This window comes from Triticum urartu, chromosome 6 (genome assembly GCF_003073215.2).
Source record: "Triticum urartu cultivar G1812 chromosome 6, Tu2.1, whole genome shotgun sequence".
Classification (NCBI taxonomy): Eukaryota; Viridiplantae; Streptophyta; class Magnoliopsida; order Poales; family Poaceae; genus Triticum; species Triticum urartu.
The window spans coordinates 388,065,233-388,089,018 of record NC_053027.1 but is presented as its reverse complement, the minus strand read 5'-3'; positions in this window follow the sequence as shown (position 1 = coordinate 388,089,018).

Sequence of the window (23,786 nt, the reverse complement as noted above, 5' to 3'; positions counted from 1 at the left end):
AGATGCAGAATCGTTTTGATCTACTTGTCACGGACGTGATGCCTATATACATGATCATGCCTAGATATTCTCATAACTATGCTCAATTCTGTCAATTGCTCAACAGTAATTTGTTCACCCACCGTAGAATACTTATGCTCTTGAGAGAAACCACTAGTGAAACCTATGGCCCCCGGGTCTATTCCCATCATATCAATCTCAATCACTTTAATCTTGCTTTGATATTTTACTTTGCTTTTACTTTTTTACTTTGCATCTTTATACCAAAAATACCAAAAATATTATATCTATCAGATCTCACTCTCGTAAGTGACCGTGAAGGGATTGACAACCCCTAATCGCGTTGGTTGCAAGTAGCTATCGCTTTGTGCAGGTACGAGGGACTTGAGCATGGCCTCCTACTTGATTGATACCTTGGTTCTCAAAAACTGAGGGAAATACTTACGCTACTCTGCTGCATCATCCCTTCCTCTTCGGGGAAAACCAACGCAAGCTCAAGACATAGCAAGAAGGATTTCTGGCGCCGTTGCAGGGGAGTCTACGCAAAAAGTCAACATACCAAGTACCCATCACAATCCTATCTCTTGCATTACATTATTTGCCATTTTCCTCTCATTTTCCTCTCCCCCCAATTCACCCTTTCCGTTTTATTCGCCCTCTCTCTCTATCCTCCCTCTCTATTTGCCTCTTTTTGCCCGTTTGCTTTTGTTTGCTCGTGTGTTAGATTGCTTGTTTGTCGCGATGGCTCAAGATACTACCAAATTGTGTGACTTCACCAATACCAATAATAATGATTTCCTTAGCACTCCGATTGCGCCTCTTACCGATGCCGAATCTTGTGAAATTAATACTACTTTGTTGAATCTTGTTATGAAAGATCAATTCGCCGGCCTTCCTAGTGAAGATGCCGCTACTCATCTGAATAGCTTCGTTGATTTATGTGATATGCAAAAGAAAAAAGATGTCAATAATGATGTCGTTAAATTGAAGCTATTTCCTTTTTTGCTTAGAGATCGTGCTAAAGCTTGGTTTTCATCTTTGCATAAGAATAGTATTGATTCATGGAACAAGTGCAAAGATACTTTTATCTCTAAGTATTTTCCTCCCACTAAGATCATCTCTCTTAGGAACGATATTATGAACTTTAAACAACTTGATCATGAACATGTTGCACAAGCTTGGGAGAGAATGAAATTAATGATACGTAATTGCCCTACTCATGGTTTGAATTTGTGGATGATTATACAAAAATTTTATGCCGGATTGAATTTTTCTTCTAGAAATCTTTTAGATTCAGCCGCGGGAGGCACTTTTATGGAAATCACTTTAGGAGATGCTACTAAACTCCTAGATAATATTATGGTTAATTATTCTCAATGGCATACTTAAAGATCTTCTAGTAAAAAAGTGCATGCGATAGAAGAAATTAATGTGTTGAGTGGAAAGATGGATGAACTTATGAAATTATTTGCTACTAAGAGTGTTTCTTCTGATTCTAATGATATGCCTTTGTCTACTTTGATTGAGAATAACAATGAATCTATGGATGTGAATTTTGTTGGTAGGAATAATTTTGGTAACAACGCTTATAGAGGGAATTTTAATCCTAGGCCATATCCTAGTAATCCTTCTAATAATTATGGGAATTCCTACAACAACTCTTATGGAAATTATAATAAGATGCCCTCTAAATTTGAGAATAGTTAAAGAGTTTATGAATTCACAAAAGAATTTTAATGCTTTGCTTGAGGAGAAATTGCTTAAAGTTGATAATTTGGCTAGGAACGTTGATAGAATTTCTCTTGAGGTTGATTCTTTAAAGCTTAGATCTATTCCTCCTAAACATGATATCAATGAGTCTCTCAAAGCGAAGAGAATTTCCATTGATGAGTGCAAGGAAAGAACCGCTAGGATGCGTGCTTCCAAAGATGCCTTTATTCAAGCGTGTTCTTCTAATTCCTATGAAAATCAATATGAAGATCTAAGAGTTATTGATGTGTCCCCTATTAAATCTTTATTTTGCAATATGAATCTTGATGAAACTGAATATGATATTCCTTTACCTAGAAGGCGTTCTAAAAATTCAGAGTATTTAGATCTTAATGATGAAATTGATGAAAGTGGGATTGAAAGAAATAAAAATCTAGATGTTGCTAAACCCACTATATTGGATTTCAAGGAATTTAATTATGAAAGTTGCTCTTTAATTGATTGTATTTCCTTGTTGCAATCCGTGCTAAATTCTCCACATGCTTATAGTCAAAATAAAGCCTTCACCGAACATATTGTTGATGCCTTGATGCAATCTTATGAAGAAAAACTTGAGTTGAAAGTTTCTATCCCAAGAAAACTCTATGATGAGTGGGAACCAACTATTAAAATTAAAATTAAAGATCATGAGTTTTATGCTTTGTGTGATTTGGGTGCTAGTGTCTCTACTATTCCCAAGACTTTGTGTGATTTGCTAGATTTCCGTAATTTTGATGATTACTCTCTAAACTTGCAACTTGAGGATTCCACTATTAAGAAACCTATGGGAAGGATTAATGATGTTCTTATTGTTGCAAATAGGAATTATGTGCCCATAGATTTCATTGTTCTTGATATAGATTGCAATCCTTCTTGCCCTATTATTCTTGGTAGACCTTTCCATAGAACGGTTGGTGCGATTATTGATATGAAGGAAGGGAATATTAGATTTCAATTTCCATTAAAAAAGGGCATGGAACACTTTCCTAGAAAGAAAATAAAATTACCATATGAAACTATCATGAGAGCCACTTATGGATTGCCTACCAAAGATGGCAGTACCTAGATCTATCCTCGCTTTTATGCCTAGCTAGGGGCGTTAAACGATAGCGCTTGTTGGGAGGAAACCCAATTTTATTTTTATTCCTTGCTTTTTGCTCCTGATTAGTAATAAATAAATTATTTAGACTCTGTTTTGGTTGTGTTTTTTGTGTTTAATTAGTGTTTGTGACAAGTAGAACCGTTGGGAAGACTTGGGGAAAGTCTTGTTGAACTTGCTGTAAAAATCAGAAACTTTAGCGCTCACGACAACTGCTGTCATTTTTATTTTAAGAGTGATATTTAGTTAATTATTTTTGAATATGATTAATAGATAAATTCCTCACGTCCAGCAATTTATTTTATAATTTTTGGGGTTCCAGATCTTGCGCTAGATACAGATTACTACAGACTGTTCTATTTTTGACAGATTCTGTTTTTCGTGTGTTGTTTGCTTATTTTGATGAATCTATGGCTAGTAAAATAGTTTATAATCCATATAGAAGTTGGAATACAGTAGGTTTAACACCAATATAAATAAATCATGAGTTCATTACAGTACATTGAAGTGGTCTTTTGTTTTCTTTGGCTAATGGAGCTCACGAGTTTTCTATTTTGAGTTTTGTGTTGTGAAGTTTTCAAGTTTTGGGTGAATTCTTTTGATGGATCATGGAACAAGGAGTGGCAAGAGCCTAAGCTTTGGGATGCCCATCGCACCCCCAAGATAATCGAAGGACACCAAAAATTCAAAGCTTGGGGATGCCCCGGAAGGCATCCCCTCTTTCGTCCACTTCCATCAGTAAATTACTTGGAGCTATATTTTTATTCACCAACATGATATGTGTTTTGCTTGGAACGTCTTGTATTATTTGTGTCTTTGTGTCTTAGTATGCCAGAATCATCCTTGTTGTACACACCTTTTGAAAGATCCATACATGAATTAAAATTTGATAGAATACTCTATGTGCTTCACTTATATCTTTTGAGCTAAGTAGTTTTGCTGTATGTGCTTCACTTATATCTTTTAAGCGAGATAATTTTGCTCTATGTGCTTCACTGATATGTTTTGAGCGTTATAATTTTGCTCTATGTGCTTCACTTAGATCCTTTAGAGCACGGTGGTGGATTTTTTACAAAGAAACTATTGATCTCTCATGCTTCACTTAAATTATTTTGAGAGTCTCTTAATAGCATGGTAATTTTCTTAATAATAATATGCTTGGTATTCAAGATTTGTGAAACTTTCTTTTGAGTGTGTTGAATACTAAGAAAAGATCGCAGCATGATAATTGTCTTGAGATATGGAGGTGATAATATTAAAGTCATGCTAGTTGAGTAGTTGTGAATTTAAAGAATACTTGTGTTAAAGTTTGTGATTCCCGTAGCATGCACGTATGGTGAACCGTTATGTGACGAAGTCGGAGCATGATTTATTTATTGATTGTCTTCCTTATGAGTGGCGGTCGGGGATGAACGATGGTCTTTTCCTACCAATCTATCCCCCTAGAAGCATGCGCGTAATACTTTGCTTTGATAACTTCTAGATTTTTTGGAACAACCCAAAATTCTAAATTTTGGCATGTTATAATAAATAGATAGATTTGATTGATTGTTTGTTTGATTGTCTGAAAGTGAGTGACATTCGAAACTTTTTGAAAGTTAAATGAGAGGGAATAAAAGGACTTTCCCAAACTTTCATTTTGCATTTTGGTTGATCCTAGAAATTCTACGCAACTCAATGACCCACGGAGAGAGTTGGGGATTTCGTTATTTTCATATTTGAGTTCCCTCAAATTTTGAGAATAGGATCATTTGATTTTATTTATTTTATCATCAATTATTTCTATTACAAAAATATGAGAGAGGGAATAAAATGAATTTCCCAAAATAAAGAAATATTGCGGATTTAATACTAAAATCAAATAAGATTTTATTTCGGAGTTTTTCGGTGTTTTATTTGAATTTAGGAAAAATGTGCGTTTTTCAAAATTGCATTTAGGGCCCAAATAAATGTTCACCTTGTGCGGCTTGATTTTAGAAGCCCGTGAAAATTTATTTAGGAATTTTTGGTGTCCATTTAGTATTTCTTTTTATTTTTCTTCCAAGCGGAAAAAAAATGAACCGACTTCGGGCCGTACCCGAGCGGGACACCGCCCGGGGGCAGCCTTTAAATAGCGCAGCCCCGAGCCGCCCCAGCCCATGAGCCCCGCCTCGATCCGCGCGCGCCGCCGGAGCCGCCGCCGCCGACGACGATCCCGTCGCCCGAGGTTCGTCGCGCCTCGTTTTCCGTGCCGAAAAAAAATCGGCGTTCGTCGTTTTCCTTTTTCTCGGATTAAATCCGCGATTTTTCTGATCGCGATTCCTGATCCGATTTTCGTTTTAGTTTAACTTTTCGCTCGTTTATCGGAATCAGGTGATTCAAGCGCCTAGAGTTTCGCCTCGAAACCCTCTATCCGTTTAACCAATTTAAAGAAGATTTTGCTACAGTAAAATTTGTCCTAGATCCAGATTACTAGAATGAAGTTGTTTTCTTTCGTCGTTTCACTTTCGTTGCTTCGTTCGATTTGATTCTTTTTGCCAACCGGAGTTCTTAAGTTGAACCTTCTGGTTAGATCTCTTATTTGAGTTTTACCTGTGCATTAGATGAGTACTTATTGTATGCTTGTTTGTTTGTCTGTGGTAGAATACCCGGAGTGCGCCGCTTGTTACTTTGAATCTCTAGGTTTCGCGGATCATCAACATTGCAGGCAAGTTCACACTTTGATCATATCCCCTTTCATACCCAGTTTTATGCATTAGTTTCACCCTCAAACATTGCATGATTAGGATCTAATTAAATTGTGGGTATTGGGAAGTATTTGATGAGGTAGGAACCTATTGCCCTGCATTCAAACCTTGGGAGTTACTATCACGTTATGCTTACATTGTCATGCTATGCTCGTAGACGTGGATTGGGTTGAGAGGATTTCATGACAGATGTGAGATTGTTAATGAATGGTTTACTTAAGGTGGCAACTTAAATACACATCTGGGTGGATTGCTAGGGGCACCCTGGGGATATACTAGTGGACTTGCCCGGACACCTGGGGATATACCAGTGTTGTCCTAGGAGATCCCGGGGATATACCGTGTGATCATCCTACGGTCCGCCACCCAGGCTCAAAGGGATCATAAGATTATTCATGCTAGAAACTTCCGTGTGCAGCCACAAGCTATTATGGGCTCTAGCATAGTTGATTAAGTCGTGTGAACTCTTACAGTGGTAGACTAGCAGATGTAGGGGTTATAGGTGGTACGGTCTACCCATCGTAAGGTGCAAACGCTTCTGAAAGACTATGTCTCGGTCATCCATTTCTCAAACACCATGTAGTGTGAGAAATCCAACGGAGGAGATCGAGTCTTGTGGGGAAAAGTGCGCAAACCTCTGCAGAGTGTATAGACTAATCATGATTAGCCGTGTCCCCGGTTATGGACAATTTGAGTATCTAGTTCTTGGATTATCCTGTTGATCTCATCATGTTACTTTAAATGAATATTGTTGGGTTTTTAATCATGATACTTAATTGGGATTGAGAATGCTGTTAACCGTTCTCAATGTTTAACAACCACCATGATAGTTAAATAAAATTTATTCCTTTGCAGTAGGGAAAAATTGGCTTTTCGCAAAAACCTTATAACCATAGAGCTTTTCCACCAGCCAAATATGCATGTAGTGATAGCCATTGTTCATCATTCTCTATGGTGTGAATTTTCCAGTACATTCAATGTACTGACCCTTTGTGGCTGCAACGTCTCATGTTGCAGGTTTATCTTATGACGAGTAAGTGATACGTTAGGGTTATGATTTCTACACTCAACTTTGCCGTTGGTGTTGATGGAAATCCACAACCTTGTTACTTCCGCTATTTGGATTGAGGTAATAGTATTTACGTTACTTTATACATGTGATTTACCTATGTTATAAATCCTCGAGTACTATGTGTGTCAGCATACCGATCCAGGGATGACACTTAAGCACAGAGACTTGATCCATTCGGGTCGGGTCGCTACAAGATGGTATCAGAGCACATGTTGACTGTAGGAACGTGACCCTAGAAACTGGAAAGCCCATAGCAAAGATTTTTCTCTACAACTTTCCCTTTCAAAAGATCTTTTACCTCTCTTCTCTTCTAAGCTTATTCAAAAATTCCCTTCAGTGAGACCATACCCCTTTCCCCTTTTGACCACACGAAGATTTGACTGATGAGACTACTCTAAGAAGTACAAGATATTGGACAACTAAGACCGCTTCGGAATGAATTTTACTGTGCATCTGAATAATGGAAACTACAACGGTTGAAGACTCCGAAGACAAGTAGAATTTGAAGGCTCTGAAGAATCCCTAGATTTGTATGACCTAGGAAGGCTACCCTTATGGAACTTGACAGACAATGGAAGTTGTCAATACCCGAGATCAAGGTGTATCAGAGAAAGACTGAAACAAGGAGCATGAGAACTCGAAGTTTTGTCAAAGAAAACCCTAAGGCAGGAGATATCAACTATGGAATGATAGCTCATGGGAATGACAAGAGCAGAAACACGGTTATCCGTGATGTCATCGCCCGCTGATGCTATTGTCACCGTGCTGAGTTAAGGATGCATTTCTTCAGAATGGATTTGATGGAAGAAGGCTGATGGAGCACCTATTAGTAAGATGAAGTTTTAACCTTAGCCAGTGTATCACCAGGATCTGGAGTGTTACATCAAGAAGTTAAGATGGACCTACAAGAAGCAGTATTTTGACAAGGAAGTATTTCATGAGGAACTCAGGACCCTGAAGATGAGAGTAGCCAAGCTGGAGGAGCAAAACCTCGAGAAACCGGAGAATCGTTAGGAACTAGACCCTGGTTCATGCCAAGGATGTTGAAACCTAGAAGTTTGAAATACAACTCCAGAATATTAAAGGATGTCACGAGAGATTTCACGTCAACAGAGAAGATCTGGCAAAAGAACTTGAGAGGACAAGCACGATGGGAAGAAGCCATTGGAGGCATGAACAAAACTGGAAGAGTTTGATGACTTTGAAGATTTATTGACCTTTAGAAGACCAAACCCCTGTTCTATACCTGCGTTAGATGCGACGATTGTGAGCTGTCATTTATTTGATGTTTTTCCCGACAGCCACAAATAAAATCTGTCTTTTCAAAACTTTTGTTTGCATTGTGTGCATCCCTCTCTATCTCTCTTATCTCACCCCAAAACCCTTGGACCCAATAGAGGATGAATGGAGATGAGCTTGTATTTTCTGGACCGATGAGTCAATTGGAGACAGACCGATGGATTCAGAACATGGAGGATCACATGAAGAATAACCTTATAGTTGGAAATGATATGACCCAGCATGCTCTTCAGTGCTTTGAAAGAGGTGCTGCTACTTGGTGGAGGATGTACCAAACCATGAATGGATGGCAAGGAGTAACCACTTGGAGAGAATTTAAGTTGACTCTGCCAAAGTCTCGGTTTGTGTCCCAGAAGTTGAAGCCTTATGGAAAGGATATGAAGAAACCTTGTGCCTGCAAGATTTGTGGAGAAATAGGACACACCCATAAAGAACACAAGGATGAATACCCAAATTGTGAAGGAAGTCACCCAGTTGAAGAATGCTCAACTAGTCAGATTACTTGTTTCTTGTGTGAAGGGACTACCCACTATCCTGCCCAGTGTCACATTTACCCCATGGTACAACGAACCATCCAGCAGAAGAAAGAAGTAATGAAAGGATCCCTCATGGAAATTTTAGAAGAAACTATGGTGAAGGAAGAGGTGGAGGACACGCCCAAAGAAGAACCAATAAAACCCTGCACCAAGTCATGCTATTCATGTGGAGAAGAAGGACACATCTCCCAAAATTGTTTGAATGGGGATCTAGTAGAATTCCCGACAGAGGAAGTAGAGTATGACCCACAAGAAATAGAAGCCATGATTGGCATGGAAAGGTCTAGGAAGAGAAGCAGATTGGATTCCAGGAAGGATCTGAGTCATATCACCTGTTACAGGTGCAAGGAGTCAGGGCACTACCTCAACAGTTGCCCAAAAAGGAAACCTCGAGACTTGTCAGAAGTAATATGTTTTAGTTGTAATGAAGCAGGGCACTTTGCCAGAGATTGTCCCAAAGAGAAGGAAACTTGTGCTAGATAGTTGAGTTTGCAACAAAAGAAATGGAGTAGTAGAAGTGAGAACATTTTCTTTTATATTGAGGTAATAGTATTTACGTTACTTTATACATGTGATTTACCTCTGTTATAAATCCTTCAAGTACTGTGTGTGTCAGCATACCAATCCAGGGATGACACTTAAGCATAGAGACTTGATTCATTCCGGTCAGGTCGCTAGGTGTTGAGTTGAGACATGTAATGGAAAAGCGAGAGATTTAAATCAATTGAGAGTGAATAAAGATAGCATCGTTGGTACTGATATGGATTTTATGAGTTGTTACTCTATGAAGAAGGGTTTTCACCATTTTTGAGGATAAGAGAAATATGGTCTATGGAAGATTTGTGCATTTTAAGGATGGTAGTACCCTGTAAGAACCCTTGACCCCTGGAAAAGATAAGGATACTCCACTGAGTGGATTTCAGACAAAATGAATACAAGTTTTGTCTCGATATGTGTGATACCCCAAGAGTATGTGGGATGAAGTTGGATACCATCAGTTGTTTGGACCAAATGTGATCAAGGAGTCAGAAGAGAATGTTAAGTTGATTCGAGATAGGCTGAAGGTAGCTCAGTCCAAGCAGAAGAGTTATGCAGACTTAAAAACGTAAGGAGGTAGTCTATGAAATTGGAGATAGAGCATGTCTTCGTGTGACCCCTCTGCGGGGAGTTAAACGATTTGGAGTTAAGGGAAAGTTAGCCCCGAGATTTGTAGGACCATAACGAGTTTTGGAGCATAGGGAGAAGTGGCCAACAAGTTGGAGTCACCCGAAGGACTGTCAGGAGTTCATGATGTGTTTCACGTTTCCCAGTTGAAGAAGTGCCATGCAGAGATGGCCAATATTCCCCTGTAAGAACGCTTGACCCTGGAAAGGATAATGATGTTCCACGAAGTAGAGTATGGACTCCATAAGTATAAGTTTATATCTCGGTATGAGGGATATCCCACGAGGATGAAGAGATGAATTACTATTGGATATAAAGGAGGTATGATGTTGGAAATATGGATCAAGGGAAATTCCATGATGAGTCTGAGTAATCACGTCTTAGTTTGGTACCAACAAAAGGAAGGAAGACAATACAATTGAATGGATTTAAGAATACTAGGAAGTTGGAAGTTGGAATGATGATAAGTTTCCCAATGATAAGTTCAAGGAATACAAGTGATGAGATGGGCCATAACCCACAGGCCCCAGGACCTGCCAAGAAGCAAGCACATTCTTGCTGAAGGAAAAACCCTGGAGGAAGATACGACGTTTATCGGCAGACGATCTTATAGGAATTACGCAAAACCTGAGAGTTGTGAAGGAACGATAGATGGTTGTTTGGCTTGCAGAATCTATGGATTTATCCGAACTTGGTTCATCGACAAGAGAAATTCTGCAATGCTTGTGAGGATGACCGAGTGTTAGAATGCGAGATTCACTAAACCGTATACAGGGTAATGATTTGGGTGCGGGATGGATTGAGCACCATACCGACTTACTCTTATTATTCGCCTTACTATGTGGGATGGTAAATCTGAGTGACTTACATATAGTAAAGAGACGACGATCAAAACCTTGTTTAAACCTTAGAATGGTATAGCAAGTTTTCCCTTGTACAAGGCAGTTTTTGCCAACCGTAGGTTATACGGTCAGGATCAACCTAGACCCATTTCCTGCAGGAGAAACCATAAATTGTTGACCACCATGAGATATCGATAGTTGTTTAGTTTTGGCGCCAGACCCGCCAGCTAAGAAGACCCAGTCACAGAAGAACCTTACCAAGATGAAAAGATAGAAGAATTGAGGAAAAGGTTATGCCACTACCGGAAGAGCTGAGAGAAGGAATTTTCTCGAAGATCTGAGAAGACTGGCCCTATCAAGAATAAGGATGGAGTATATGAGTTTTGATGGAACCGTAACCATGCTTCTAAGGGTGGTAGTACCCGAGACCCCGGAGACGATCGATGGATTTTTGAGGAGACCCCAAACCTAACCTATTTCTTGCTAGCCTCTCCGAATCTCGAGGACGAGATTCATTTTAAGGGTGGTAGGTTTGTAACATCCCAAAATTCTAAATTTTGGAATGTTATAATAAATAGATAGATTTGATTGATTGTTTGTTTGATTGTCTGAAAGTGAGTGAAATTCGAAACTTTTTGAAAGTTAAATGAGAGGGAATAAAAGGACTTTCCCAAACTTTCATTTTGCATTTTGGTTGATCCTAGAAATTCTATGCAACTCAATGACCCACGGAGAGAGTTGGGGATTTCGTTATTTTCATATTTGAGTTCCCTCAAATTTTGAGAATAGGATCATTTGATTTTATTTATTTTATCATCAATTATTTCTATTACAAAAATATGAGAGAGGGAATAAAATGACTTTCCCAAAATAAATAAATATTGAGGATTTAATAATAAAATCAAATAAGATTTTATTTCGGAGTTTTTCGATGTTTTATTTGAATTTAGGAAAAATGTGCGTTTTTCAAAATTGCATTTAGGGCCCAAATAAATGTTCACCTTGTGCGGCTTGATTTTAGAAGCCCGTGAAAATTTATTTCGGAATTTTTGGAGTCCGTTTAGTATTTCTTTTTATTTTTCTTCCGAGCGGAAAAAAAACGAACCGACTTCGGGCCGTACCCGAGCGGGACACCGCCCGGGGGCAGCCTTTAAATAGCGCCGCCCCGAGCCGCCCCAGCCCATCAGCCCTGCCTCGATCTGCGCACGCCGCCGGAGCCGCCACCGCCGACGATCCCGCCGCCCGAGGTTCGTCACGCCTCATTTTCCGTGCCGAAAAAAAAATTTGGCGTTCGTCGTTTTTCTTTTTCTCGGATTAAATCCGCAATTTTTCTGATCGCGATTCCTGATCCGATTTTCGTTTTAGTTTAACTTTTCGCTCGTTTATCGGAATCAGGCGATTCAAGCGCCTAGAGTTTCGTATCGAAACCCTCTATCCGTTTAACCAATTTAAACAAGATTTTGTTACAGTAAAATTTGCCCTAGATCCAGATTACTAGAACGAAGTTGTTTTCTTTCGTCATTTGACTTTCGTTGCTTTGTTCGATTTGATTCTTTTTGCCAACCGGAGTTCTTAAGTTGAACCTTCTGGTTAGATCTCTTATTTGAGTTTTACCTGTGCATTAGATGAGTACTTATTGTATGCTTGTTTGTTTGTCTGCGGTAGAATACCCGGAGTGCGCCGCTTGTTACTTCGAATCTCTAGGTTTCGCGGATCATCAACATTGCAGGCAAGTTCACACTTTGATCATATCCCCTTTCATACCCAGTTTTATGCATTAGTTTCACCCTCAAACATTGCATGATTAGGATCTAATTAAATTGTGGGTATTGGGAAGTAGTTGATGAGGTAGGAACCTATTGCCCTGCATTCAAACCTTGGGAGTTACTATCACATTATGCTTACATTGTCATGCTATGCTCGTAGACATGAATTGGGTTGAGAGGATTTCATGACAGATGTGAGATTGTTAATGAATGGTTTACTTAAGGTGGCAACTTAAATACACATATGGGTGGATTGCTAGGGGCACCCTGGGATATACTAGTGGACTTGCCCGGACACCTGGGGATATACCAGTGTTGTCCTAGGAGATCCCGGGGATATACCGTGTGATCATCCTACGGTCCGCCACCCAGGCTCAAAGGGATCATAAGATTATTCATGCTAGAAACTTCCGTGTGCAGCCACAAGCTATTATGGGCTCTAGCATAGTTGATTAAGTCGTGTGAACTCTTACAGTGGTAGACTAGCAGATGTAGGGGTTGTAGGTGGTACGGTCTACCCATCGTAAGGTGCAAACGCTTCTGAAAGACTATGTCTCGGTCATCCGTTTCTCAAACACCATGTAGTGCGATAAATCCAACGGAGGAGATCAAGTCTTGTGGGGAAAAGTGCGCAAACCTCTACAGAGTGTATAAACTAATCATGATTAGCCGTGTCCCCGGTTATGGACAATTTGAGTATCTAGTTCTTGGATTATCCTGTTGATCTCATCATGTTACTTTAAATGAATATTGTTGGGTTTTTAATGATGATACTTAATTGGGATTGAGAATGCTTTCAACCATTCTCAATGTTTAACAACCACCATGATAGTTAAATAAAATTTATTCCTTTGCAGTAGGGAAAAATTGGCTTTTCACAAAAACCTTATAACCATAGAGCTTTTCCACCAGCCAAATATGCATGTAGTGATAGCCATTGTTCATCATTCTCTATGGTGTGAATTTGCCAGTACATTCAATGTACTGACTCTTTGTGGCTGCAACGTCTCATGTTGCAGGTTTATCTTACGACGAGTAAGTGATACGTTAGGGTTATGATTTCTACACTCAACTTTGCCATTGGTGTTGATGGGAATCCACAACCTTGTTACTTCCGCTATTTGGATTGAGGTAATAGTATTTATGTTACTTTATACATGTGATTTACCTCTGTTATAAATCCTCGAGTACTGTGTGTGTCAGCATACCGATCCAGGGATGACACTTAAACACAGAGACTTGATCCATTTGGGTCGGGTCGCTACATTTTTGCAATAAGTATATGAGTTCTTTATGAATAATGTTGAGTCCATGGATTATACGCACTCTCACCCTTCCACCTTTGCTAGCCTCTCTAATACCGCGCACCTTTCGCCGGTATCATACACCTACCATATACCTTCCTCAAAACAGCCACCGTACCTACCTATTATTGCATTTCCATAGCCATTCCGAGATATATTGCCATGCAACTTTCCACCATCTAGTTCATCATGACACATTCATCATTGTCATATTGCTTATCATGATCATGTAGTTGACATAGTATTTGTGGCAAAGCCACCGTTCATAATTTCTTCATACTTGTCACTCTTGATTCATTGCATATCCCGGTACACCGCCGGAGGCATCCATATAGAGTCATACTTTGTTTTAGAATCGAGTTGTAATCATTGAGTTGTAAATAAATAAAAGTGTGATGATCATCATTCAATAGAGCATTCTCCCAAAAAAAAAGAGAAAGGCCAAAGAAAAAAAAAGAAGGCCCAAAAAAAGGGGCAATGCTACTATCCTTTTACCACACTTGTGCTTAAAAGTAGCACCATGATATAGCGAGTCTCATATACTGTGCTTCAAAGTAGCACCATGTTCTTCATATAGAGAGTCTCATATGTTGTCACTTTCATATACTAGTGGGAATTTTACATTATAGAACTTGGCTTGTATATTCCAATGATGGGCTTCCTCAAAATTGCCCTAGGTCTTCGTGAGAAAGCAAGTTGGATGCACACCCACTTAGTTTCTTTTGTTGAGCTTTCATACATTTATAGCTCTAGTGCATCCGTTGCATGGCAATCACTACTCACTCACATTGATATCTATTGATGGGCATCTCCATAGCCCGTTGATACGCCTAGCTGATGTGAGACTATCTTCCCCTCCTTTTTGTCTTCTCCACAACCACCATTCTATTCCACCTATAGTGCTATATCCATGGCTCACGCTCATGTATTGCGTGAAGATTGAAAAAGTTTTGAAAAAGTTAGAGTATGAAACAATTGCTTGGCTTGTCATTGGGGTTGTGCATGATTTAAATACTTTGTGTGGTGAAGATGGAGCATAGCCAGACTATATGATTTTGTAGGGATAACTTTCTTTGGCCATGTTATTTTGAGAAGACATAATTGCTTTGTTAGTATGCTTGAAGTATTATTATTTTTTCTATCAATATAAACTTTTGTCCTGAATCTTTCTAATCTGAATATTCATACCACAATTAAGAAGATTTGCATTGAAATTATGCCAAGTAGCACTCCGCATCAAAAATTCTCTTTTTATCATTTACCTACTCGAGGACGAGCAGGAATTAAGCTTGGGGATGCCTGATACGTCTCCAACGTATCTATAATTTTTTATTGCTCCATGCTATATTATCTACTATTTTGGACTATATTGGGCTTTATTTTCCACTTTTATATTATTTTTGGGACTAACCTATTAACCGGAGGACCAGCCCAGAATTGAAGTTTTTTGCCTATTTCGGTGTTTCAAAGAAACGGAATATCAAACGGAGTCCAAACGGAATAAAATCTTCGGGAACGTGATTTTCTCACTGAACGTGATCCAGGAGACTTGGACCCTGCTCCAAGGAACAAAAGAGGCGGTGACGAGGGTGGGGGCACCCCCCCTAGGGCGCGCCCCCTGCCTCGTGGGCCCCTCGTTGCTCCTCCAGCGTACTTCTTCCTCTTATATATACACACGTACCCCCAAACGATCAGAACAGGAGCCAAAAACCTAATTCCACCGCCGCAACTTTCTATATCCACGAGATCCCATCTTGGGGCCTGTTCCGGAGCTCCGCCGGAAGAAGGCCGTCATCACGGAGGGCTTCTACATCATCCTAGCCCCTCCGATGAAGTGTGAGTAGTTTACCTCAGACCTTCGCGTCCATAGTTAGTAGCTAGATGGCTTCTTCTCTCTCTTTGAATCTCAATACAAAGTTCTCCCCCTCTCTTGTGGAGATCTATTCGATGTAATCTTCTTTTTGCGGTGTGTTTGTTGATACCGATGAATTGTGGGTTTATGATCAAGTCTATCTATGAATAATATTTGAATCTTCTCTGAATTCTTTTATGTATGAATGGTTATCTTTGCAAGTCTCTTCGAATTATCCGTTTGGTTTGGCCAACTAGATTGGTAGTTCTTGCCATGGGAGAAGTGCTTAGCTTTGGGTTCGATCTTGCGGTGTCCTTACCCAGTGACAGAAGGGGCAGCAAGGCACGTATTGCATCGTTGCCATCGAGGATAACAAGATGGGGTTTATTTCATATTGCATGAATTTATCTCTCTACATCATGTCATCTTGCTTAAGGCGTTACTATGTTTTTAACTTAATACTCTAGATGCATGCTGGATAGCGGTCGATGAGTGGAGTAATAGTAGTAGATGCAGAATCGTTTCGATCTACTTGTCACGGACGTGATGCCTATATACATGATCATGCCTAGATATTCTCATAACTATGCTCAATTCTGTCAATTGCTCAACAGTAATTTGTTCACCCACCGTAGAATACTTATGCTCTTGAGAGAAGCCACTAGTGAAACCTATGGCCCCCGGGTCTATTCTCATCATATCAATCTCCATCACTTTAAACTTGCTTTGCTTTTTTACTTCACTTTTACTTTTTACTTTGCATCTTTATACCAAAAATACCAAAAATATTATATCTATCAGATCTCACTCTCGTAAGTGACCATGAAGGGATTGACAACCCCTAATCGCGTTGATTGCGAGTAGCTATCGCTTTGTGTAGGTACGAGGGACTTGAGCGTGGCCTCCTACTCGATTGGTACCTTGGTTCTCAAAAACTGAGGGAAATACTTACGCTACTCTGCTGCATCATCCCTTCCTCTTCGGGGAAAACCAATGCAAGATCAAGATGTAGCAGGCCTCCGGTTAATAGGTTAGTCCCAAAAATAATATAAAAGTGGATAATAAAGCCCAATAATGTCCAAAACAGTAGATAATATAGCATGGAGCAATCAAAAATTATAGATACGTTGGAGACATATCAATGATTTCCCCCTCCCAGAGGGATGTTTCCCAAGCAGAACAACTCCGCCAGAGTCGTAGATTGGTTCCTCCAAGGTTTCGCCACGAGACGGCGGCGCTTCGTCCCGAAAGCTTCCTTCTTCTTTTTTTTCCAGGGCAAAAGACCCGTTATATAAGAAGATGGGCATCGGGGGCCTGCCAGGTGCCCCACGAGGCAGGGGGCGCCCCCACCCTTGTGGACGGTGGCTGGCTCCCCTCTGGTGCTTTCTTCGCCCAATATTTTTAATATATTCCGAAACTGACTTTCGTAGAGTTTCAGGACTTTTGGAGTTGTGCGGAATAGGGCTCTAATATTTGCTCCTTTTCCAGCCCAGAATTCCAGCTGCTGGCATTTTCCCTCTTCATGTAAACCTTGTAAAATAAGAGAGAAAAGGCATAAGTATTGTGACATAGTGTGTAATAACAGCCCATAATGCAATAAATATTGATATAAAAGCAAATCGACGTATCAAGCAATAGAACGTAAATAGCCCCTGCACACAAATAACAACCACTCGCAACCCGACGTGTTAAATGGGTTGTCAATCCCTTTTGGGTAACGGCGCCAGAAACGGTGCGTGGACGGGAGAAAGTTGTGGTAGATTGAATAAATAGATCACAAATAAAATAAAGTGTAGCAAAGTATTTCTTGTATTTTGGTTTAATAGATCTGAAAATAAAAGCAAGAAAAAAATAGATCACAAAGGCAAATATATGAGAAAGAAGACCCGGGGCCGTAGGTTTCACTAGTGGCTTTTCTCGAGAAAAATAGCACACGGTGGGTAAACAAATTACGCTTGGGAAATTGATAAAACCTCAAATAATTATGACGATATCTAGGCAATGATCATTATATAGGCATCACGTCCAAGATTAGTAGACCAACTCCTTCGTGCATCTACTACTATTACTCCACACATCAACCGCTATCCAGCATGCATCTAGTGTATTAAGTTCATGGAAAAACGGAGTAATGCAATAAGAACGATGACATGATGTAGACAAGATCCGTTTATCTATGGAGGTAGATATAGATCCCATCTTTTTATCCTTAGTAGCAACGATACATACGTGTTGGTTCCCTTTCTGTCACTGGGACCAAGCACCGTAAGATCGAACCCACTACCGGGCACCTCTTCCCATTGCAAGATAAATAGACCAAGTTGGCCAAACAAAACCCAAATATTAGAGAAGAAATACGAGGTTATAAGAGTTCATGCATAAAAGGGATCAAAGAAACTCAAATACTTCCATGGATATAAAAAGATAGATCTGATCATAAACTCAAAATTCATCGATCCCAACAAACACACTGAAAAAGAGTTACATCATATGGATCTCCAAGAGACCATTGTATTGAGAATCGAGAGAGAGAGAGAGAAAGAGAGAGAGATGAAGCCATCTAGCTACTAACTACGGACCCGAAGGTCTACAAAGGACTACTCACGCATCATCGGAGAGGTACCAATGGAAGTGGTGAACCCCTCCGTGATGGTGTCTAGATTGGATCTGGTGGTTCTGGACTCTGCGGCATATGGATGAATATTTCGTCAACTGCCCTAGGGTTCTGGTATTTTTTGGGTATCTATAGAGCAAAGAGGCAGTCCGGGGGGCACCCAAGGTGAGCACAACCCACAAGGGGGCGCCCTGGTGGGTTGTCCCCTCCTCAGGACTCCCCCAGGTGCAACCAGGGCCCAATATCTTCTATCTGGTCCATAAAAAATATCCGTAAAGTTTCGTGGCATTTGGACTCCGTTTGATATTGATTTTCTGCGATGTAGAAAACATGGAAAAAAAATAGCAACTGGCACATGGCACTATGTCAATGGGTTAGTACCAAAAAATGATATAAAATGACTATAAAATGATCATAAAACATCCAAAATTGATAATAAAACAACATGGAACAATCAAAAATTATAGATACGTTGGATACGTATCAGCATCCCCAAGCTTAACTCCTACTCGTCCTCGAGTAGGTAAGTGATAAAAACAGAATTTTTGATGTGGAGTGTTGTTCATCATGTCATATCATATTATTTTCTTTATAGCCTGGACATTTGGACTTTTATGTGATTCAAAGCAATAGTCTAGTTTTGACATAATAATTTAGATACTCAAGCATATCAACATGCAACCATGTCTTTCAAAATATCAATGCTAAAATAAGTTATCCCTAGCCCATCATGCTCAAACATTGATCAATTCATGAAACACACTCGAATATTAGCTACACTCAATACTTAAGTAGGATCATATTGCCTCCTAGTTGGTGCTTTTATAAGAGAAGATGGAGACTCAAAATAAAAATTGCATAAAGTAAAAGATAGGCCCTTCGCAGAGGGAGGTAGGGATTTGTAGAGGTGCGAGAGCTCAAAGCGAAAAAATTGAGATAAAAACATTTTGGGAGGTGTATCCATCCCACCAACGAAAATGACTTAGAGTTCCCAATACTTTCCATGAATAGATATATCATAGGAGGTTCCCAAATAGAAAATAAAGTTTATTCCTTTTTCCACCATAACTTTCACTTTCCATGGCTATCCGTATCCACGGTTGCCCTCCATACCAACACTTTCCAAGGAATTTATTATTTTACAACATAAAGTAAATTCATTTGTTTTTGCATTTCGGGACTAGGCATCCCTAATACCTTTGCCTTACTCTCGTGCAATGACAAGTGAATAAACACTCATCTTGAGAATAACACATCTAGCACGGAAAATATTAGCCACCCCTCACCGCTCCGCAAGCGAAACAAACACACAAAAGAGAAGTTTATTTTGAAAATTAGAGATGGCACATGCAAATTTGCTTAGCATGGCAAAATAATACCGCATATAGGTAGATATAGTGGACTCATGTGGCAAAACTGGTTTAAAGGATTTTGGATGCACAAGTAGAGGTCATACTTAGTGCAAAATGAAGGCTAGCAAAAAGATTGAGAGGCGGCCAACCAAGAAATGAATAATCTCATAAGCAAGAATTAAGAATAATTAACACCGAATAATGCGCCACAAGTAGGATATAATTTCATTGCATGATTATTGACTTTCGTGCATGCATAGGGAATCACAAACCTTAACACCAATATTCTTACTAAAGCATAATTACTCATCAAGATGACTCACATATCACATCATAATATCTCAAAATTATTACTAAGAATCAAGTTTATTTTGTCCAATGATCTTCATGACATTTTTTCTTTTTTTTCTTTATCCTTCTTGGATATCTATCACTTTGGGACTAATTTTCATGTGTTGCCTTTCATAACCTCAAACGTATATAAGTGAAGATCATGAGCATAACAATTTTTCTTTCTCCATGATCAGATCGTAGAAACTTTATTTTTCCTGTTATGATGATTCTCCACTTCACCCTGAAATTCTTTGAACTTTTCAAAATGTTTCAGACTTGTGTTTCATCAAGTAGATATACCCATACCTACTCAAATCATCTCTGAAGGTCAGAAAATAACAATAACCGCCGCATGCTTCAACACTCATCGGACCGCATACATCGGTATGTATTATTTCCAATAAGTCATTAGCTCGCTCCATTGTTCCGGAGAACGGAGTTTTAGTCAGCTTGCCCATGAGGCATGGTTTGCAAGTATCAAATGATTCATAATCAAGTGATTCCAAAAGCCTATCTGCATGGAGTTTCTTCATGCGCTTTACACCAATATGACCAAAATGGCAGTGCCACAAGTATGTTGCGCTATCATTATCAACTTTGCATCTTTTGGCATCAATATTATGAATATGTGTATCACTACGATTGAGATTCAATAAACCATTTAAATCGGGTGTATGACCATAGAAGGTTTTATTCATGTAAACAGAACAACAATTATTCTCTGATTTAAATGAATAACTGTATTGCAATAAACATGATCTAATCATATTCATGCTCAACGCAAACACCAAATAACATTTATTTAGGTTCAACACTAATCTTGAAGGTAGTGGGAGTATGTGATGGTGATCATATCAACCTTGGAATCATTTCCAACACACATCGTCACCTCGCTTTTAACTAGTGTCTGCAACTCCTGTTTCAAGTTACTTATCTTAGCAACTGACCTAGTATCAAATACCTAGGGGTTAATACGACCACTAGTAAAATACACATCAATAACATGTATATCAAATATACTTTTGTTCACTTTGCCATCCTTCTTATCCGCCAAGTATTAGGGGAAATTCCGCTTCCAGTGACCATTGCCTTTGCAGTAGAAGCACTTAGTTTCAGGCTTGGGTCCAGCTTTGGGTTCTTCACGGGAGTGGCAACTTGCTTGCCATTCTTCTTGAAGTCCCCTTTCTTTTCCTCGCCCTTTTTCTTGAAACTAGTGGTCTTGTTAACCATCAAAACTTGATGCTCTTTCTCGATTTCTACCTTCACCAATTTCAGCATTGTGAAGAGCTTGGGAATCGTTTTTGTCATCCCTTGCATATTATAGTTCATCACAAAGTTCTAGTAGCTTGGTGATAGTGACTAGAGAACTCTGTCAATCACTATCTTATTTGGAAGATTAACTCTCACTTGATTCAAGCGATTGTAGTACCCAGACATTCTGAGTATATGCTCACTGGCTGAGCTATTCTCCTCCATCTTGTAGGCAAAGTACTTGTCAGAGGTCTCATACCTCTCGACATAGGCATGAGTCCAAAATAACAATTTCAGCTTGTGGAACATCTCATATGCTCCGTGGCATTCAAAAAGTTTTTGAAGTCCCGGTTCTAAGCCGTAAAGCATGGCGCACTAAACTATCAAGTAGTCATCATATCAAGCTTGACAAACATTCATAACGTCTGCATCTACTCCTGCAATAGGTCTGTCACCTAGCGGTGCATCAAGGACATAATTCTTCTATGCAGCAATGAGGATAATTCTTAGATAACGGACCCAGACCGCATCATTGCTACTATCATCTTTCAACTTAGTTTTCTCTAGGAACATATAAAAAATTGGGGAGCTACATCGCGAGCTATTCATCTACAGCATAGATTTGCAAATACTATTAGGACTAAGTTCATGATAAATTAAGTTCAGTTAATAAAATTACTAATGAACTCCCACTTAAATCAAGATCCCTCAAGTTGTTTAAGTGTTACATGATCCAAATCAACTAACCCATGTCCGATCATCACGTGAGATGGGGTAGTCATCAATGGTGAACATCTCTACGTTGATCATATCTATTATATGACTCATGTTCGACCTTTCGGTCTTCAGTGTTCCGAGGCCATGTCTGTACATGCTAGGCTCGTCAAGTTCAACCAAAGTATTCTGCATGTGCAAATCTGTCTTACACCCGTTGTATGTGAATGTAGAGTCTATCACACCTGATCATCACGTGGTGTCTCGAAATGATGAACTGTAGCAACGGTGCATACTCAGGGAGAACACATTTATCTTGAAATTAAGTGAAGCGAACATCTTATAATGCTACCGCCATTATAAGGAAAATAAGATGCATAAAAGATAAACATCACATGCAATCAAAATATGCGACATGATATGGTCATTGTCGGTGTCAAAACCGGCGGATCTCGGGTAGGGGGTCCCGAACTGTGCGTCTAAGGCGGATGGTAACAGGAGGCGGGGGACATGATGTTTACCCAGGTTCGGGCCCTCTTGATGGAGGTAATACCCTACGTCCTACTTGATTGATATTGATGATATGAGTATTACAAGAATTGATCTACCACGAGATCGTAGAGGCTGAACCCTAGAAGCTAGCCTATGGTATGATTGTTGTTGTGTATCCTCTATCGACTAGCCTGGCCTCGGTTTATATAATGCACCAGAGGCCTAGGATAACAAGAGTCCTAGCCGAATACGTCAGTGGGGAGGAGTCCTTGTCTTGATCGCCAAGTCTTGTGGAATCTTCCTTGTATGCGGTAGCTGTCCGAACTGGCCCATGAGTATACGGCCATGGGGGTCCTCGGCCCAATCTAACAGATCGGGAGATGACGTGGTCAGTACCCCCTAGTCCAGGACACCGTCAGTAGCCCCCTGATCCGGTCTTCAAGTTAGGGACGCTCCTCGATTCTTCTGAACTGTTCTTCATCTTCGGTCGTCGGTCTTGAAAACTGGTTCAACAAATCTGCTCATCTTCGATCTTGAGGATCAAAGTGAATCCGAAGAGTTTACACGTCGGGTATCCGGGGAGCCCCCTTAAGTTTCCGGCCTTTATCAATGCCTTGTTATTTTTATGCCACACCTCAGGTTTGAAGTTGTTCCCTGGAGGCAGTGTCCTCTTGCGTCTGAGCTCTAACGCCGGACTGCATTTGAGGTATTTTTTGCAGCCGAGCACCAATGTCGGACTGCTTCCGAGCTCCAACGACGAAATGTATCCGAGCTCCAACGCCGGACTATGTCCAAGCTCCAACGCCGGACTATATCCAAGGTGGCATAGACCATCTTGGTCCAAGAAAGTTGAAGGAGTTTAGTCGAGCTTAATGCCAGAAATGCCCTCTATGGAGCTAGCCGCTAGCGCCCAAGCTTTATGCCGGACTACTTCCAAGGTGGTGCACCACCCCGACCGCGGGCTGATTTTTTGTGAATATTTTTAACTGGTGTAGTTTATTCTCCGCCGATGTATATCCAGTGGCCCTCAAGGTGTGTATCAGTCTAAAACCCGAGATGCACCTGAAGGCAAGCATAAAACCACTGTTCCCAGTAGCCCCTGAGATTCGGGTCGATGCGCGAAATCGGCCTGAGGATCAACTCCTGGCTCGGCATCATACAAAAACGTAGTGTAATATATTAGAGATAATAGTGATCGGCGAACGGGCCCCTGAGAGAGGGTCGTGAGAAGTCGCCGTGATATATTAGCTTGATGCCAGATAGGTCCAGATGGTACTTATTGTTGTCCGAAGATGCACTTTCCCATAGTTCGATCAAGCCGAACACTTAGCCCTTTGAATTTTCTGCATTGAATAGGCAATGCAGTAGCCCCCGAGACACTGGTCGGGTGGCAACACCAGATCAGGGGATCGATGTGCCTCTTTAATATTTGTAAATAATGAGCGCAAAGCCTAGTAGCCCCCGAGCCTTAATGTGGGCACGGGTGGCCGAATTAAGGATCGATATCCAGAATAAAATCACAGATTATGTGTAATGATTCTATGTATTCAAGTACTTTACATCATTATTTTGACTCCATTGCGACCGTTTATCAGTTGAAAGTGGCCCATCATCGGCCTCT